Genomic DNA, 16602 nt, shown 5'->3' with positions numbered 1-16602 from the left:
TGCCTTTATAACTTCCATAAGAATAAATGGAAAAAGCAATGTAACTGGCAGTCTGCAAGGTAGGATGGGTGTCATGGGATGAGAGCCTCATTCTCTGTATCGGTGCAGGTCCCTGCTACTCAACAAGGTAGAATGGGTGTCATGGGAGCCTTGTACTGCGCATCAATGCAGGTCTATGGCACTCAGCAAAGTAGGATGAGTGTCATGGGAGCCACGTTCTCTGCATTGGTGCAGGTCCTTGACACTCAGCAAAGTAGGATGGGTGTCATGGGAGCCTTGTACTGTGCATCAGTGCAGGTCCATGGCACTCAGCAAAGTAGTATGTTGTCAAGGGAGCCTTGCTCTCTACATAGGTGTAGGTCCCTGGTACTCAGCAAGGTAGGATGGGTGTTACGGGAGCCTCGCTCTAGGCATAGTTGCAGGTCACTGGCACTCAACAAGGTAGGACTGGTGTTACGGGAGCCTCGCTCTAGGCATAGGTGCAGGTCCCTGAGACTCAGTAAGGTAGGATTGGTGTTACGGGAGCCTCGCTCTAGGCATAGGTGCAGGTCCCTGAGACTCAGTAAGGCAGGATTGGTGTTACGGGAGCCTCACTCTCTGCATAGGTGCTGGTCCCTGGCACTCAGCAAGGTAGGATGGGTGTTACAGGAGCCTTGTTCTGTGCATAGGTGCAGGTCCCTGAGACTCAGTAAGGTAGGATGGGTGTTATGGGAGTCTCGTTCTAGGCATAGGTGCTGGTCCCTGGTACTCCGCAAGGTAGGATGGGTGTTACGGGAGCCTCGCTCTCTGCATAGGTGCAGTTCCCTGGCACGCAGCAAGGTAGAATGGGTGTTACGGGAGCCTCGCTCTAGGCATAGGTGCAGGTCCCTGGCACTCAGTAAGGTAGGATGGGTGTTATGGAGCCTCGTTCTGTGCATAGGTGCAGGTTCCAGAGGTGGTGTCAGAAATTTATTATTTACAGTTTCCTATGGATACACCATAAAGGTCTAAATTTAAAATTCCCCTTAAACTGTAGGTTTTAATTGAACTTTGGCATTACCATGACCTGAATCTCTAATAAAAATACATATTTTCCAATTTGTCACAAAACAAACCCTTTACAGTTGTATGTAACAGAGGATTGCATTATATGATTAAATAATATACTGAGCAGTCACGGGCATTGCCACAAGTTCCTGAATGTTATACATGATCTATCTACCATAGACACAGGGCATAGAACATGTCTTGTCTCAATAACACATGGGACACAAAGTACCAAATAATGCACGAGTAACACGCAAAACTCTGGATGCACGTGGCAAGAACAACTACTCCTGACCATGAAATTGATTTGACAGGGAACATAAAAATAAGATTACAGTTAATCCTTAGTGAGAGTCGACATTATACATCTGACAAGAAACTACAGAAACGAAGAATAAAAGTGGTACAACTCCCATATTCAGTAAGGCTCTGTGCAGACACAGTTTGAGAAGTTTTTTTTTTCCCTAGCTGGTCCACTCCAAAATAATGCCTGAAAAAAATCTCTATTTTGAGCATTTTTTTTTTACACTTCCTATTAATCTCTATTGCAAAACCACACTGCTAATCACATATTCAGTCATTTGATGGTTTATCAAGAATTCCCAAAAACAGCACCACCACTATCTACAGGTTGTTGCCGGTAGTGCACCTTTGCATGAGACATTCCATAGACGACAGTGGTACTGTTTTTGAAAAAATAGAAAAATACTTTTTATTTTTTTTTAATACTGGACAACCCTTTTAAAAAACGCTCTTTAGTTCTTGCAAGTAATTAATATTATTTCATGTCAAGATAAAAAATGACTGGTTTCAGACATTAGGAGTAGAATCAAGGTCTGAAATGCAGTCAACAACAAAGAGACCTTTCATGGAGTCTCCAAACACAAAGATGAAGGAATCGCGATATTTTCTTTATGAAGTGTAATAACTATTAAATGTTCTATAATCAACTGCGGCAACATGAGCTCTAAAAAGAAGGGGCCAAGTCATGGCCAAACCCTGCTGCCAAGCCCCAGCCTCCTCCAGTATGTTAGAACATCACTGACGGGAGCATTGATAATGCCAAGAGGAAATCAACAGACTCCAAACAGAGCCAGGGATGAAGGTTTCATGAGGATCGTCTAATACAGACCACAGGCGCGGGGACTCAAATGTATTTTTCGAACACACTGAAAACACTCAGCACAGGAGCATACTCGGAATACCATATATTTCAATGCAAGTGGCATGTGACTTGTCGGAAATTTCGTGGATTTTTTTGACAATCTAATTGCACTTATAAAATAGTCATTGAACTGCAGGCTGCAGACAAGTTCTAAAAGTGTTTATAGTCGCACGATTTGTCTGATTGTTGCTGTGCCACAGCCTTAGGGTTTGTGCACACGGCCATATTTTCAGTCCAAGTACAATCCAATAAATCATAGGATCAAACTCGTACCACTGTTATTCTATGGTGCCATGCATATGTTCAATTATTTTCTAAGACCGAGCCTGTCCGAGGAACAAATCGCAGCATACCCAAATTATCAGATCGCACTCGGCCATACGAGTCAATGAGTCCGTTGGAACACCGGATTGCTCGTGGATGACATCTGAGTGCAGTCTAATTTTCACGGATTGACGGAATGGAGAAATTTTCCATCTTCTCTTCATCCGAGACACTCTGGGAGAGCGCCACACTTTTTTTAATTATTGTCTTACTGTGCACTAATACCCACATTTCTGAACATCAACCAGCAATCTTTAAAATCTTGAGAAAGCAGAATAAAAAGTTGAACAACTTTATCACACAATAGAAGGTCTACAGTAGTCCTCAAGCCGGGTGACGGTACCGCTCCCAGGTGGGGAGTCAGACAACTTTAAATCATAAATCATTTGTTATGTTGCAATAAATAGGCGACAATTCTACAGCAGCCCGATTTTTCATCACTCAGATTTCCCTAAAAACAAATATGACTAAGAGGCTGCTGAAAAACTTGACAAACAGGGGAACAAGTCTACTACTTAAAGGGGAAACACAATTTAATTATTTCAGCACCAAAACTTTGTAGTCCTTAAAATCCAAAAGCAGAATAAATAAATCACAGAAAGGAAGCGCGACTCTACTATTTACATGGAGGAATAATTGTTAGAAACAACTTCCTTTACCCGGAGAAACAAAAACAAAAATCATTTGTTTGGATGCACACATTGACGGCAGGCTTTTAAGCCGATCATTTAGTACAAGTTAATACACCGTAGTAAACACCTAGGAAGAAGCAGAGTCAAAGTCCAGGAACCAATATCCACAAAAGGGCTACACATGGAAGGATTTGCCCCATACATCTGGATGGGGTTAGGAAAAATCCGATGTGGACATGCAGCCGAAACAGTGACGTTCAGATGTAAGCCCGGGCGGATATACCATTGGTGCAACTGGCCAAGAGGTAAGAGGGCCACTACCACCTCTAGAGTAGGTGGAATTGTGCATTATTAGAAGCTACTAGATTGCAGAGGTCCCATATATTGTACTTACACAGGGGCCCTCTTCTGGGAAGGACAAATTTCTGCAATCTGCAGAATTGTGAACATACCCTAAAACGTTGCATTCAGCATCAGATTAGAAAAAGATAAAAGCCTAGAATGAATATGAAGGCAAATGAGGACAAGGATGATGAGGATGACGACTCCATTGTTTGGTGTTTCATGACATAATCCAGGAAGAATAGTTGGGATGAAGCTTTCAAACTAAATACATTTTGACAACTAAAAATTGAGGATCCTGGAGACTTAAAGCGAATCTGCCTTTTTAGGTGACTTTTGTAGCTATAATGTGTGTATGTGACCATTATATGACTTGCATCATGTATTTTGTATGATTAGTTTTCCCCTCTCTCCATGCTCAATCTCGAATTTTCCGTGGTCTCTGAACTAGTGGGTGAAGGCTAGCTACAAAAGTGGCTTTCATATGGGGTACACAAATACAAGCGGGATTCCTGATCTATTGTCGCTATGTACCACATGTTCAGAATCATCACTATGGAGGACATTATAAAGGCAGCACTAGAGGTCAATTCAGCTCTGGGGGTGAGATGAAACTCTTGCTTCCTCATACTCAATGTGGACAAATCTGAACTCATCATCTTTCCTCCATCCCATAGATCTTACTTACCTGACCTATCTATCGCAATTAACTACATCATGCTTTCCCCTGTACCGAAAGTCAGCTGCCTCGGAGTAACCTTCGACTCTGCCCTGTCCTTCAAACTGCCCATTGAAGCTCTTCCCACCTCCTGGCGCCTCCAGCTCAGAAATATCTTCAGAATCTGTCCTTTCCTCAACTATCAATCCACTAAAAATGCTTGCGCATGCCCGCATCATCTCCCGCCTTGACTACTCCAACATCCTTTTCTGCGGCCTCCCTGCTAACACCCTTGCACCTCTCCATTCCATCCTTAACTCTGCTGCCCGACTAATCCATCTCTCTCCTCGCTACTCCTCCGCTTCCCCCCCTCTGCAAATCTCTTCACTGGCTCCCATTCCCTCAGCGTATCCAGTTCAAATTACTAACACTGACCTACAAAGCCATCCATAACCTGTCTCCTCCATATATCTCTGAACTAATCTCCCGATATCTTCCCTCACGTAATCTCCGGTCCTCCCAAGACCTCCTTCTCTCCTCCACACTTATTCGCTCCTCACCCAACCCACCTCCAAGACTTCTCCCGAATATCCCGCATCCTCTGGAATTCTTTGCCCCAACACGTCCGACTATCAACCACATTCGGATCCCTAAGACGGAACCTGAAAACCCACCTCTTCAGGAAAGCCTACAGCCTGCACTGACCCCGCTGCCTCCTCACCACTACCGGAGCTACCGCCTCACCAACACCGGAGCTGCTGAAACCCTCAACCTACTGTCTCCATCCCCACAATCCTGTAGAATGTAAGCCCGCAAGGGCAGGGTCCTCGCCCCTCTGTATCAGTCTGTCATTATTAGTTTGCTTACTGTAAGTGATATCTGCAATTTGTATGTAAGCCCTTATGTACAGCACTATGGATGATGGGTGATGGTGATGGTGATGATGATGATGATGATACATTTAGTAGAAAGCAGCAGCACCGCCTGTGGGTGTCTCCCTGCCTCTGTCTTCCACTCAGATTCTCACACTCTACTCAACCCCCTTCCCCTTCTAAAGACTTGAATGGACAGCTGTAATCTGATCCCTCAGTGAGCTGAAATCAGTCATGTTTAGAGTAGGATGGCTTTTGTAGTTTTCAAAAGTGAGTGACTAGGAGCCAAGGAGGAGGTGTAGGGTGAGAATTAGAATCTTTTCATTTTGAGGGAATATCAATCATCATGGACACTACTTCACAGGTTACACCATTGGAGTTCCATTACTGATTTTTACATATGCAATAAAAAAAAAATTGCATACGTTTCCTGATCCAATGCAAGGTTAATCATGGACACCACACAGTGTGCAACCAATATATTGTCTTTTTTTGTCATGGACCATACAATTGTAAGTTAAATTTTGATCCATGGCTTGAATCAAGAAGGACAGGTTTCCTTGATTTTTTTTCTGGACACCAGGTCTGCAAAAAAACAAACATCCATGTGAACAGTCTCATAGACTGTAACTAGCATGTGAAAAGCGGATGTATGAATGACAAAAAGGCTGGATGACTTTCAGGACTAATACTCAGTTGTGCTGGGAAATGTTTTGGGTCGACCTGATTTATATATAAACAATTAATTCCTCTAGTGATCCTCGCTCACCCCTGAACACAAGGTTACACAGTCCAGGCTTTGTATGGGAGCATTTAGGAGGGGGAAGCTGCCAGCCTCGGCTCCTGGCACACAGAGGTTATAATGTTAAAGCTCCAGCCAGCTTGTGTGTGGTCTGCCGGCTCAATTCCCCGGTCCTCTGGCCCCAGTAATTACCCTAGGTCTTTACTGACCCATTTAGTGTGTTTTTTTTAATAGAAATAAAAGAAAAAGCTGCAGATACTATACTAAACAATATACGCCACATGTCAGGAATTACACGGGTAATGTAATTCCTCACATGTAAAATAAATTATTTTTATATAAACAAAAAATTGTAAAAATGAGTGATGTCATCTGTTCCCCACAAACTAATGACATCACACGAATAAACTACAGGGGAAGCAGAGGTTGCAAACGCTTCCAAGCCATGGAAGCCAAAAAGGGTAATGTGATCCGTACTATAGCTGATAGTTGTGGGGTCCGGTTACCGGTTTCGTACTGGGGCCAAAAACGTCATCTCTGGACACCTGCTGGAATTGGGGTCAAGTCCTCAAAAATTTGCCCATGTGACGTGGGACAATTATACCATAGAGATAGCCCTAGTGATGAGCGAACGTGCTCAGATAATGCGGTATCCTCTAACCAAGTGTCTTCGGCGTGCTCGAATACTATGTTGGAGTCCCAGCGGGTGCATGTCTCATGGCTGTCCTGACAGCTGCAACACTGGCATGGATTGCCTAACAAACAGGCTCGAGATATGCAGCCGCGGAGACTCGAACATATTTTTCGAGCACACCGAAGACCCTCGGTTAGCACCTGAGCGTGTCCGGATAACACATTATCTTATCCGAGCATGTTCACTCATAACTACGCTAGCCACATATCATAGAACGGCATCTAGTGTTTTGGTCTATTGTTTTGATAGCTGGGCTAGTGCATAATAAAAAACATTAAAAGGGAAAAGTTAACTGAGAGTCTATCTCGGATCACCAAACCCTTAGGCCCCCCCAATATGGGCCCTTTTGTAGCACCTAAAGGAACTACATGCCCAAGGTAGGTAGTCTTAGCTTACTGACCCTATGGTCTTTCCATATGATGTAAGCAAGAGGGTTAGAAGGGAAAGGGGGCAAGTACTGGACATACCAGTCCCAGGAAAAACGGCCACCTAAAAAGTAACAATGACTGGTTGGGGCCCAACCTTCTTGTCAACACTAATAAGTCATATTCTAATACATGCTTATCACCTTTCGTAGAACATCCTGAAGGCTCATAGAAAAAGGTCAAACCTCCCAGACTGCCGGAGAAGTTGGCAAATCTCTTGAGCGCTGCCCATTCTACAGAAACTTCCCAGAGAACGGCACTTCTAGAAGGTTTGTTCTGTAGACGGGATGCAAAATAGGCAAAGAGCGTGTGTGTGGTGGGGACATGGGGTTGTAAAAAGGCATGGTGGGTGTAGTTATGGGTCAAACTTTTACATGCTGCCTTGAGATGGGCATGCCATGGACTAAGATTTATAAGCGATCAGTGCAGGTCTTGAAACATGAAAGGAAATAAAAAAGTAAAAGACACAAAACAGGTTAAAAGACTCAATAGCAGTAGTACGATGCTGTAGTATGATTAATGCTGCGCCAATGCTCTGGTGATACGCTGACCCAGTGATCCAGAACGAAGTACAGTATGACCGACGGAAAATATCCCAGAGCTGCAAGCGTGTATTCTAGTAGAAGTAAAACAAATTCCTAATTAATCATTTCCACCGATGGTAAATGTTGAACGCATGGTATTATTGATAGGGTTTTATCAGCCCTAACACCTGCTACTTTCATTGCAGGAAGGAAATTGTAGAACACCATCACTGCTTGCAGAACAACACAATAGTATAACAATAGTGAAGATGTAAAACAGCAGTTTTGTCGCTAATTGTTCCATCAATGAGTTGTCAGCGGTCAGGTCAGAAATTTCCATGTGATACATTGAGGATAGGTTTCCAATATCTGCATAGTAAACAGCCTCCAATAAAAATGCAATAAAAGAAAATTAACACACACACATATGCAAAAATACAAAGAACAAGCCAAGAACAAATCTGGAAGTTCTGCCATTTGAAGGACGCTCCTTTGTCACACCCAAGATTTTTATCGCAACTGACCTTATAGACAAACCTCAGGAGAGGTTTCAGTGGCCAAATATGCCGACATCTAGTTAATGATTCTCAAAATTTATGTTGACCTAAACTCTTGGGTCTTTCCTGCATCAACGAATGCCAGGAACAGCAGGAAAACCTCAACAGGTGCTACACCGTATCCCAAATCCCTCAAAGAAGACTCAAATGAATGGGTCAGACACCTAAGGCTATGTTCCCACTATGAGCCTTTGGCGAGTTTTAGATATTGCAGATTTTTCGCATCAATTCTGCACCCATTAAGTAAAATGGGTTACTTGCATTTTTTTTTTGAGTCAAAAAAACTCATCCTGGGAACATAGCCCAAGTGAATCCCCTCTCCACAGGTGGTAAAATTAGGGTATATGTTTTTAATAGGTTAGTTTCTTGTTCAAAATATTAGGTTATTCTATGTTTGTGCCTGTGTGTCTAACAATAGGCATGATTCCATTGTTAACAAACCTGAAAAAAAAGTAAAAAAAAACAAAACACAACTTTGAAAACTTTCAGTCACAGAAAGTTTTGATTATTCCTAGTCATCTTGTAATATATATTATAGCACTAATTGCTGTGCAGCATGCCATATGAACAGATCATTCTTCACATGGAATCTCATTTCCCATCACTGCCTCTAATGGACTGTACTACAATAAATGTTTGCATTGGTAATGCAATCCTTCATTCTGATCAAGGATTTGCGTTTCGCCTAATCGCACTTCATCAACCATATAAAATACATTACTGAGTAATGTCACACAGAGAGCCTATGTATAACATCTCTTTGAAAAAAAGTTTAGGATCTGTTTAATTACTTTTCTCAATCAATCAGTCTGGAAGGTTTAACTCATGGATGAACGTCACAAAAAATTCCACAGTCTGTAGCATGGCTGAAGTTTATATCACGCACCTTATGAAGGAAGCAGACGGGACTTAATTGAAGGAAATTGCTGCAGGGGTCTAGCTAAATTTAAAGGAAATGTCTACCCTAATAAATTTAAGGACTTGAAAGGCTTTTTTTTTTGCTAAATGTATGTATATGCGAATTAATTACATACCATTAACTATATCGTTATACTTGCCATCAATTTTCTTAAAATTGGTTCAAGCAATAGCACCTTTAGAATATTAAGTATATATTATATATAGTAACTATTATTTTTTGTAAAAACATTTCAATATAGTATAATGGACAAGCATAAAAACACAGATCTATATATATTTACTACACATTACATATAATATGTATGCAAACATGTATGTAATATATGTATTATATTACACACAGATATCTAGGGATATACACATATATACCTGCATGAATCTCTCGCTCAAATAAAATTATATATAATATTAACTATCTCTCTCTCTGTGTGTGTGTATATATATATATATATATATATATATATATATATATATATATATATATATATATATATATATATATATATATATATACATATATATATATATATATATATATATATATATATATATATATATATATATATATATATATATATATATATATATATATATATATATATATATTGGGAGGGGGAAGCGGGCGAAGGGAAGAGAGGGAGAGATACACCGTATACATGTATGTGTGTGCATCACAAAAAAGTGAGTACACCCCTCACTTTTAAAAAATATTTTGTTGCATCTTTTCATTTGACAACACTGAAGATCTGACACTTTGATACAATATAAAGGAGTCAGTGTACAGCTTGCATAAATAGTATAAATTTGGTGTGTCCGCTAAATATGTCACACAGTTATTAATGTCTAAACCACTGGCTACAAAAGTGAGTACACCCTTAAGTGTAAATGGCCAAATTGTGCCCAATTAACGGGACTCATTAGTGTTACAAAGTCTCAGGTGTGAATGAGGGACACTGCGGCTTGATTGGCCGCTGTCCCCTGACTGCTGGTCCCCCTTTCTGGGCTGCTACGGGTCTCCCATGCAGTGACGCTGGTGGAGGCTTGACCTCACCTCCAGGGGCTGTCCCCACCCTGCGATGATGATGACCATGTGACCGGCAGAACATCCGGTCTCTCCAGTCACCCTGACCTGTAAATGCTGTTTACACAAGCGTGTGTGGTGGCAACCAGGTGAGAAGTTCAAAGACAAGAGTGTCATACCTATAGTCAAGCATGGTGGTGAGAGTATTATGTTTGGGGTGCGTGAGTGCTGCCAGCTATGGGGAGCTACAGTACATTGAGGGAACCATGAATGCCAACATGAACTGTAACAAACTGAAGCAGAGCTTGATCTCCTCCCTTCAGAAACTGGGCCACAGGGCAGTATTCCAAAGTGATATCGACTCCAAACATACCTTCAAGACGACCATTGCCTTGCTAAAGAAACTGAGAGTAAAGGTGCTGGACTGGCCAAGCATATCTCCACACCAAAACCCTATTGAGCATCTGTGGGGCATCCTCAAAAGGAAGGTGGAGGAGCGCAAGGGTCTGTAACATCCACCAGCTCCATGATGTCATCATAGAGAAGTGGAAGAGTGTTCCGGTGGCAATCTGTGACGCTCTAGTGACCTCCATGCCAAAGTGAGTTAAGGCAGTGCTGGAAAATAATGGTGATCACACAAAATATTGACACCATGGGCTATTTTCATTTAGGGGTGTACTCACTTTTTGGTTGCCAGTGGTTTAGACATAAATGGCTGTGTGTTGAGTTATTTAGAGGGCACACCCAATTTACACTGTAATACAAGCTCTACACTGACTACATTGTATCAAAGTGTCAGATCTTCAGTGTTGTCACTTGAAACGATACAATAAAATATTTACAAAAATGTGAGGGGTGTACTCACTTTTGTGATATACTTTATATATTACAAACACACACACACGTACATTGTGATATTGAAGGAAAAAGCAACTAATATTCCTGGAGTTACAATTTTACAATTACTGCAAGTCACTTATATGGCTACACTGCTAGGCGCAAAGCAAGGACAAGACATATGCGGTACCCAGAAAGAGAGCAGACCATATCTCAAAACTTTAGGCAACCCCTTTTTAAAAGGAGGTCAGGAGATGTAAAAGATATGTAAAAGATGGGCTTAGTGGAAACATTTCCAGAAGTAGCACTCACTAATTGCACATGCATAAGATTGTCCCTCGGCTTAGTGAGGGCGCTCCCAGCCGTAGAGAGGGAAAACGTACGTCTGAGGTCAGACGCAATTACAGAGTCTCGTTCTGCAGCTCTGGTAATAAATAGCAGATGACTAGAATAATGCAAGGCAAAAAAAAAAACACCGGCACGATAAAGGCAAATTTAACATTACAAAAAATATATATATCCCTCAAAATATAAATTGGCAAAAATTGCAAACCTCAATTTAATTGCATGATGTATAACATCCAACATAAAGTTAATCTCCACAACTCGCACTACCCCAACAGCTTCACCATGTAACACCGTGCAACTAACAAGATGCCAAACCAGTTTTTCTGTGCATGACAAGGTTAGAAGGTTCTTAGGAAAGTGCGAGCCAACAAATTAATACAGAACGAGATGTTATTATACGGACAAGATTGGGAACCGCTCGACGGAGTATGATGTGTAAAGAAAACTTGTAGCATGAATAATCCCGGCTTGACTTCTTAAATACATTAAATGGGGATATTCTCTCAATAAATCTCACCTGAAACAATATTTTTTTTTAAGCTCCCCTATGGTGCTACAGAGAAAACGATTCATTCTGTAGGGCCCTACTTATAGGAAGGTGTGCAGGCGTTTTTGCTGCAAGGTGCACATCGTGGAAATAGACCATACACGTTTGGGGCATGATAGAGTAAGGACACTTTGCCCATATGGACCTTCTTGTGCCACCTTAATCTTCTCTATTACAATTCCTTCTACACACTGGTAATACACCAAATGGATCCATGAGAAAAACCTAAGTGTGAATTTAGGATCCAAACATTAGGAGCCCCAAATACCTATATGCTTCCTAAAATTCCTAGTCTACCCAATGAAGTATCTTCCAAGATGGGCAACAATTTGTGTGGCATCACATGTAACAGAAGTAGCCGGACAAGACTTTTAAAAAGCTTCACAAAAAGACCGATTGTCTGTCTAAGGCTATGTTCACACTGGGCATTTTTGCTGCAGCAAAATCTGATTTCTTGGCAGGAAAGAAGCTGTGGCAAAAACGCAGGTTTAGGTGCGTTTTTTTTAGTGCGTGTTTTGGGCTAACTTGTGTTTCTTTGTCCATACTAATGTCCATGACTTTTCTGCAGAAAAAAAGGCTGCAAATAATGATACCTGCGTTTTTGCAGCATTTTTTTCCAGCACCAATTCAAGCCAATGGGTGAAAAATGCTACAAAAACGCTGAAAGAAGTGACATGCTCCATGTTTAAAAAAAGCAGCAAAGCACAAAATCCTGATGACAAAAAAACAAACAATGTGTGTGCATGAGATTTCTGAAATCTCGTAAGGTTTGCTGGTACTGTAAAAAGCAGCTGATAATTAGCATAAAAAAGCAGCAAAAACGCCAAGTGTGAACGTACCCTAAATGCGTAAAGTCGTAGTAGACCGAATTCACACATCCGTGTTGTGTCCATGTGACGTCAACCTTTTAGCGCTATCCATTCTGACCAATTCATTAAAATGTAGGCGTCTGCAAATCAGACCAAACTCTGAAACATCTCCATTTTCACTTTGCTAAAAATCAATTATTCAATAGGAAGCATAGGCTATAACGCGCCCGCTAAAAATAAGAAAAAGGATAGCAAATGTGCATGAAAAGTATTTGCTCAACTGAAATGGCCACAGTTTCAAACAATTAAAGTTTCACTTATACTTTTTCTTAAATAAATCTGCTTCTTTCTCCACTGTCAAGCCACTTTTTCCCTTCCTGACCATCCACTCTTGAAAGAAAAACAAAAACTCAACTTCGTCTTAGTCAAAACAAGACAGACTGCCCGCTCACTGAAGCATCAGTTTACAGCTCTTACAAGGAGCCCTCAGCACACTCTGAAACTCCCAGCAGTTTTATATCACTTCAGTGCTGGATTCACAGCTACACAGTTCAGTACGGATGTACAATATCTTCTTTGCTGCTGCTTCTACCGGTCTACTAGAGATGATGAAGAATGATCCATCATGGCTCTATGTATGCTGTATGGAAAACATCATAGCAGCTAGCCTTAACGCACTAGCACAGCGTCAACTGATAACTATAAGTATAACCAGCAGAGGTGGATAACTGGTGAAAAATGCAGGATACAAGTTATGGTATTTAAAATCCAGAAATAATGTTATTCCTCCCACGATGAAAAGGGTCGCTTTAAATATATTCTGCTGCTATAGATTTCTCAGCAGGATAACCTTAGTTACAAGTAGATGTGAAAAGTATCACTCAACACAACCCACAAGAGTTGTGTGGTTTTAGTATGGCTGATTCATTCATAGTTATGTATGCTGTAGCAGTCAATGTAATTTTAAAAAGTGTTGTTCTCTAGGCATCAGCTTGTTACGTGGAACATACATTTACCAGACTTTTGACAGAGTTCCAGCTTCATTACAAAACTTGTTGGTGAAGCACAAAGGCGTTATTAGGAATCTGATCTAATATATCGTAATAATTTCCCAGTAGACTAATAGTGACTGATGTCACAACACTATATTAGTTTTGTCCAAAAATTGGCAAGAACGTGAATATTTTGAGCATATGACCAAGAAAACTGCAGAAAACTCAATCTCTAATGGCATCAGGGATTGGCCGAGCTTCAGCTGCCAAACATGCTCCCTACTACTTGTAAAAGATGTAACCACCACCTGTCTAACGAGAGGCAACATTGGACATAAAAATGGAAAGACGCAAAGCCTGTTTGGTAAGATTTAAGGGGTCAACAAGAATTACTTTCTAATACTGCCAACTTTTTTCCACTTTTATATGAGTAATTGGCAAAACATCCTGCAAAAATATAAAGAACTTCCTGGACACCTATGCAAAAACCTGCAAATATGCCCTGCACCTTCCATGTGACATCTAAAATAGTTTTCATCCTAATTTTGGGCTAAGGGGTAACTAGCACCTCTGAGGTCATTACTAGAGTTGAGCGAATCTTTTGAAATTTCAAGATTAGACTCTACATGAAACTGCAAATTTCAGGAAGTTCAACACTAATTAAATCCTCCGTGGATCGATCAGCTCATCTCTACTCATTGCAGCTACAACCATGATGCCGCGCATTAGACTGGACTAAGCACTGCCCAAGAACTTTGTCTACACAAGCCTAAAAGCAAAGGCAAGAATGAATTTCAATCTGCACTTTTGCTTTAAAATTCCTTAAAAGAAGTTGTCAACTACTTGTACAACTTCTTGTCATACCCCTCGCTTGCCACCCCCAAAAAAAACAAAACTTATATGCACCTCCCATGCCTGCACTGTTCCGTGATGTCAACACTTGCTCTAAACGGGGCTCCCATGCTGTTATGACATGTGATGCCGGCGTCACTGTCCCCGACTTCTGTCGAATTGAGCATGAAGAGGAAGTCCGAGATCAGCTGCAGCCCGGACTCCCTCTTCAGGTTTGATTTGTTCAAAGGCAAAATGTTGATTGGGTGACGGCATCACAACAACCGCACAGGAGCCCCAGGACCGCGAATGCAGACACTGCGGGAACGGTGCAGGCACAGAAGGGGAGTATAAGCTTTAGTATTTTATGGGGGCCAAACATTTTGATCAAGAAGGGGTTCTCCTAGTAGTGGACAGCCCCATCAAGGTGTATTCTAAAGTTTGGAACTGATCCCTATGAATAAAGGACATCTTCCTGAATGCTGGGGGTCTGACTCTGGGAACCCCACCTATCCCCAAAACTGGGGCTCGTTTGAATAACGAGGTGGTCAATCATGCACACTTCCATTTCAATCATTATAGAAGAGCTGAACACCAGCCAAGCACAGCACTTGGGCATTTCCAGTAGTCCCATGAAGAATAATGGAGCAGCAGTGCACATAATCGACCACTGCTCCATTCACATGGAACTATTCAGATGCCCAGATCTTGAGATCGGTGGGATTTCAGAAGTCAAACCCCCTAGTGACGGAGAAGTTACACGCCATACTATGGTTAGGGAAGAACTTCAAGCTTCAGGCAATCCTTTTCAAAAAGGTTCCAAACCATATTTAATTTCAGACAACTCCATGACCCAACTTTTAAATTCTGAACCGCAATGCAATCATCAAATAGGACAGCATTATCGGCCATTTCAAGGCTCCTAAGCTGGGGTGCAACTCCCTTCCTTATAATTACACCTACAATGTTATTTGATCTTTATTCTTAATCAGAATTCCGTTGATGGATCACATCTGGTCATAGATAGCACCTGACCCCTAGTAAATCCCTCTAGCCACCTTCCCACTTTCTCCACTCACATTGCGAGATAAATGAATACCAGTAAAAGTTTCATTTTTCAACCCCATGTGAGAAGGTTTAGCCATGAGCGTACGCTAAGAAATGATTTAATATGTCCTAGGAGAATAGTGTGGCGGTTCTTTAAGTCATTCTGAAATATTTCATGAACCATTGCAGCTTGTTTCACTTTTTGGGCTGGAGGCCACGGGCTCAAGAATTAACTCAGTTATTGTTTAGTCAATGCTGCCAATTGTTTAAAAAAAGTCAATCCTCCAAGGAAACCTATCAATTTGCACAAATTGAAAGAAAGCCAAAGTAGACAGTTTGGAGTCGGGGGGTTGAAAGTATAAAAATAAAAAAAAAGCCAAAAATAGATGTAATTACACGTAGTCCTTGTTAAAGAACATTAAGACTTTTTCAGCCATAGAGGTCAGACAAGGTATTTTCTACATGTAAAGGATCTAGACCGGTTACCTGCCCATGAAAAAAACAACAACAAAAAAAGCAAGGCAAACCCAATAACTGCAATGATAATAGTGTGCCTCAGAAGATACTGGACCACGTGGAAAGGAATTTTTTTATTCTTCATACATTATCTTCAATTTGTTCTAAGTATTTCCTTGGATAAACTCTGTAAATTGAAATAAATTGAAATCAGGAGGACAATGTCCTAAGAGAAAGATGAAAACTGATCTCAGCAAGATAAATGTGCATAAACGCATCACAAAAGATGTGCGTTATACAAAATGTATGGTCTCAAACTCGATGGGTGTCCGGCACAAGAAAAAAAAAATCCAAATTTGACCCAATTGCTGAAGATCACAAACATTTTTAAGAAAGAAGAGGTTTTGCAGGGAAAGGAACCCATTGAAAAGCACAGTTACAGATTATAGTAACTAATCCCTTTACACTTTTTTAATATCCTATATTTGTGTTATTTTAATTGCAAGCAGTTCGGTGGGGGTCCAGGTCCACCGATAGCGCAAAAAAAAAAATGAAAGAAAAATATCGCAAAAGAGATGCACAGCTCAGGCAACAAATGCATAGCTCCTACCAGAGTGCACAGAGTGTGAAATACGGATACAACAGAAAGCCTATACTTACACACAGGGGTGTGCGACCGCAACCAGGCCCATGTAGGAAGGGGGCCCACCGACACCAATTTTGCACGGATGTTTGTCCTCAGACGCATATTCAGGTGAACTGTATTGTGACGCAGGGACCCACCCATGCCGCCGGCCAACAAGAAACACTGGCAGATATCGGCTTGCCAGTG

At 41.3% G+C, this 16602-nt stretch overlaps 1 protein-coding gene across 4 annotated transcripts in view; it reads right to left on the bottom strand.

Moving 5' to 3' along the window:
• FLNB (filamin B) overlaps positions 1–16602 on the bottom strand; it is a 167865-nt gene that overhangs the window by 97901 nt on the left and 53362 nt on the right. The gene's annotated exons all lie outside the window — the stretch shown is intronic.

The sequence above is a fragment of the Ranitomeya variabilis genome, chromosome 8, assembly GCF_051348905.1.
Source record: "Ranitomeya variabilis isolate aRanVar5 chromosome 8, aRanVar5.hap1, whole genome shotgun sequence".
Taxonomy (NCBI): domain Eukaryota; kingdom Metazoa; phylum Chordata; class Amphibia; order Anura; family Dendrobatidae; genus Ranitomeya; species Ranitomeya variabilis.
The sequence above is the reverse complement of the archived record's forward strand: the minus strand, read 5'-3'. Positions and strand labels throughout refer to the sequence as shown.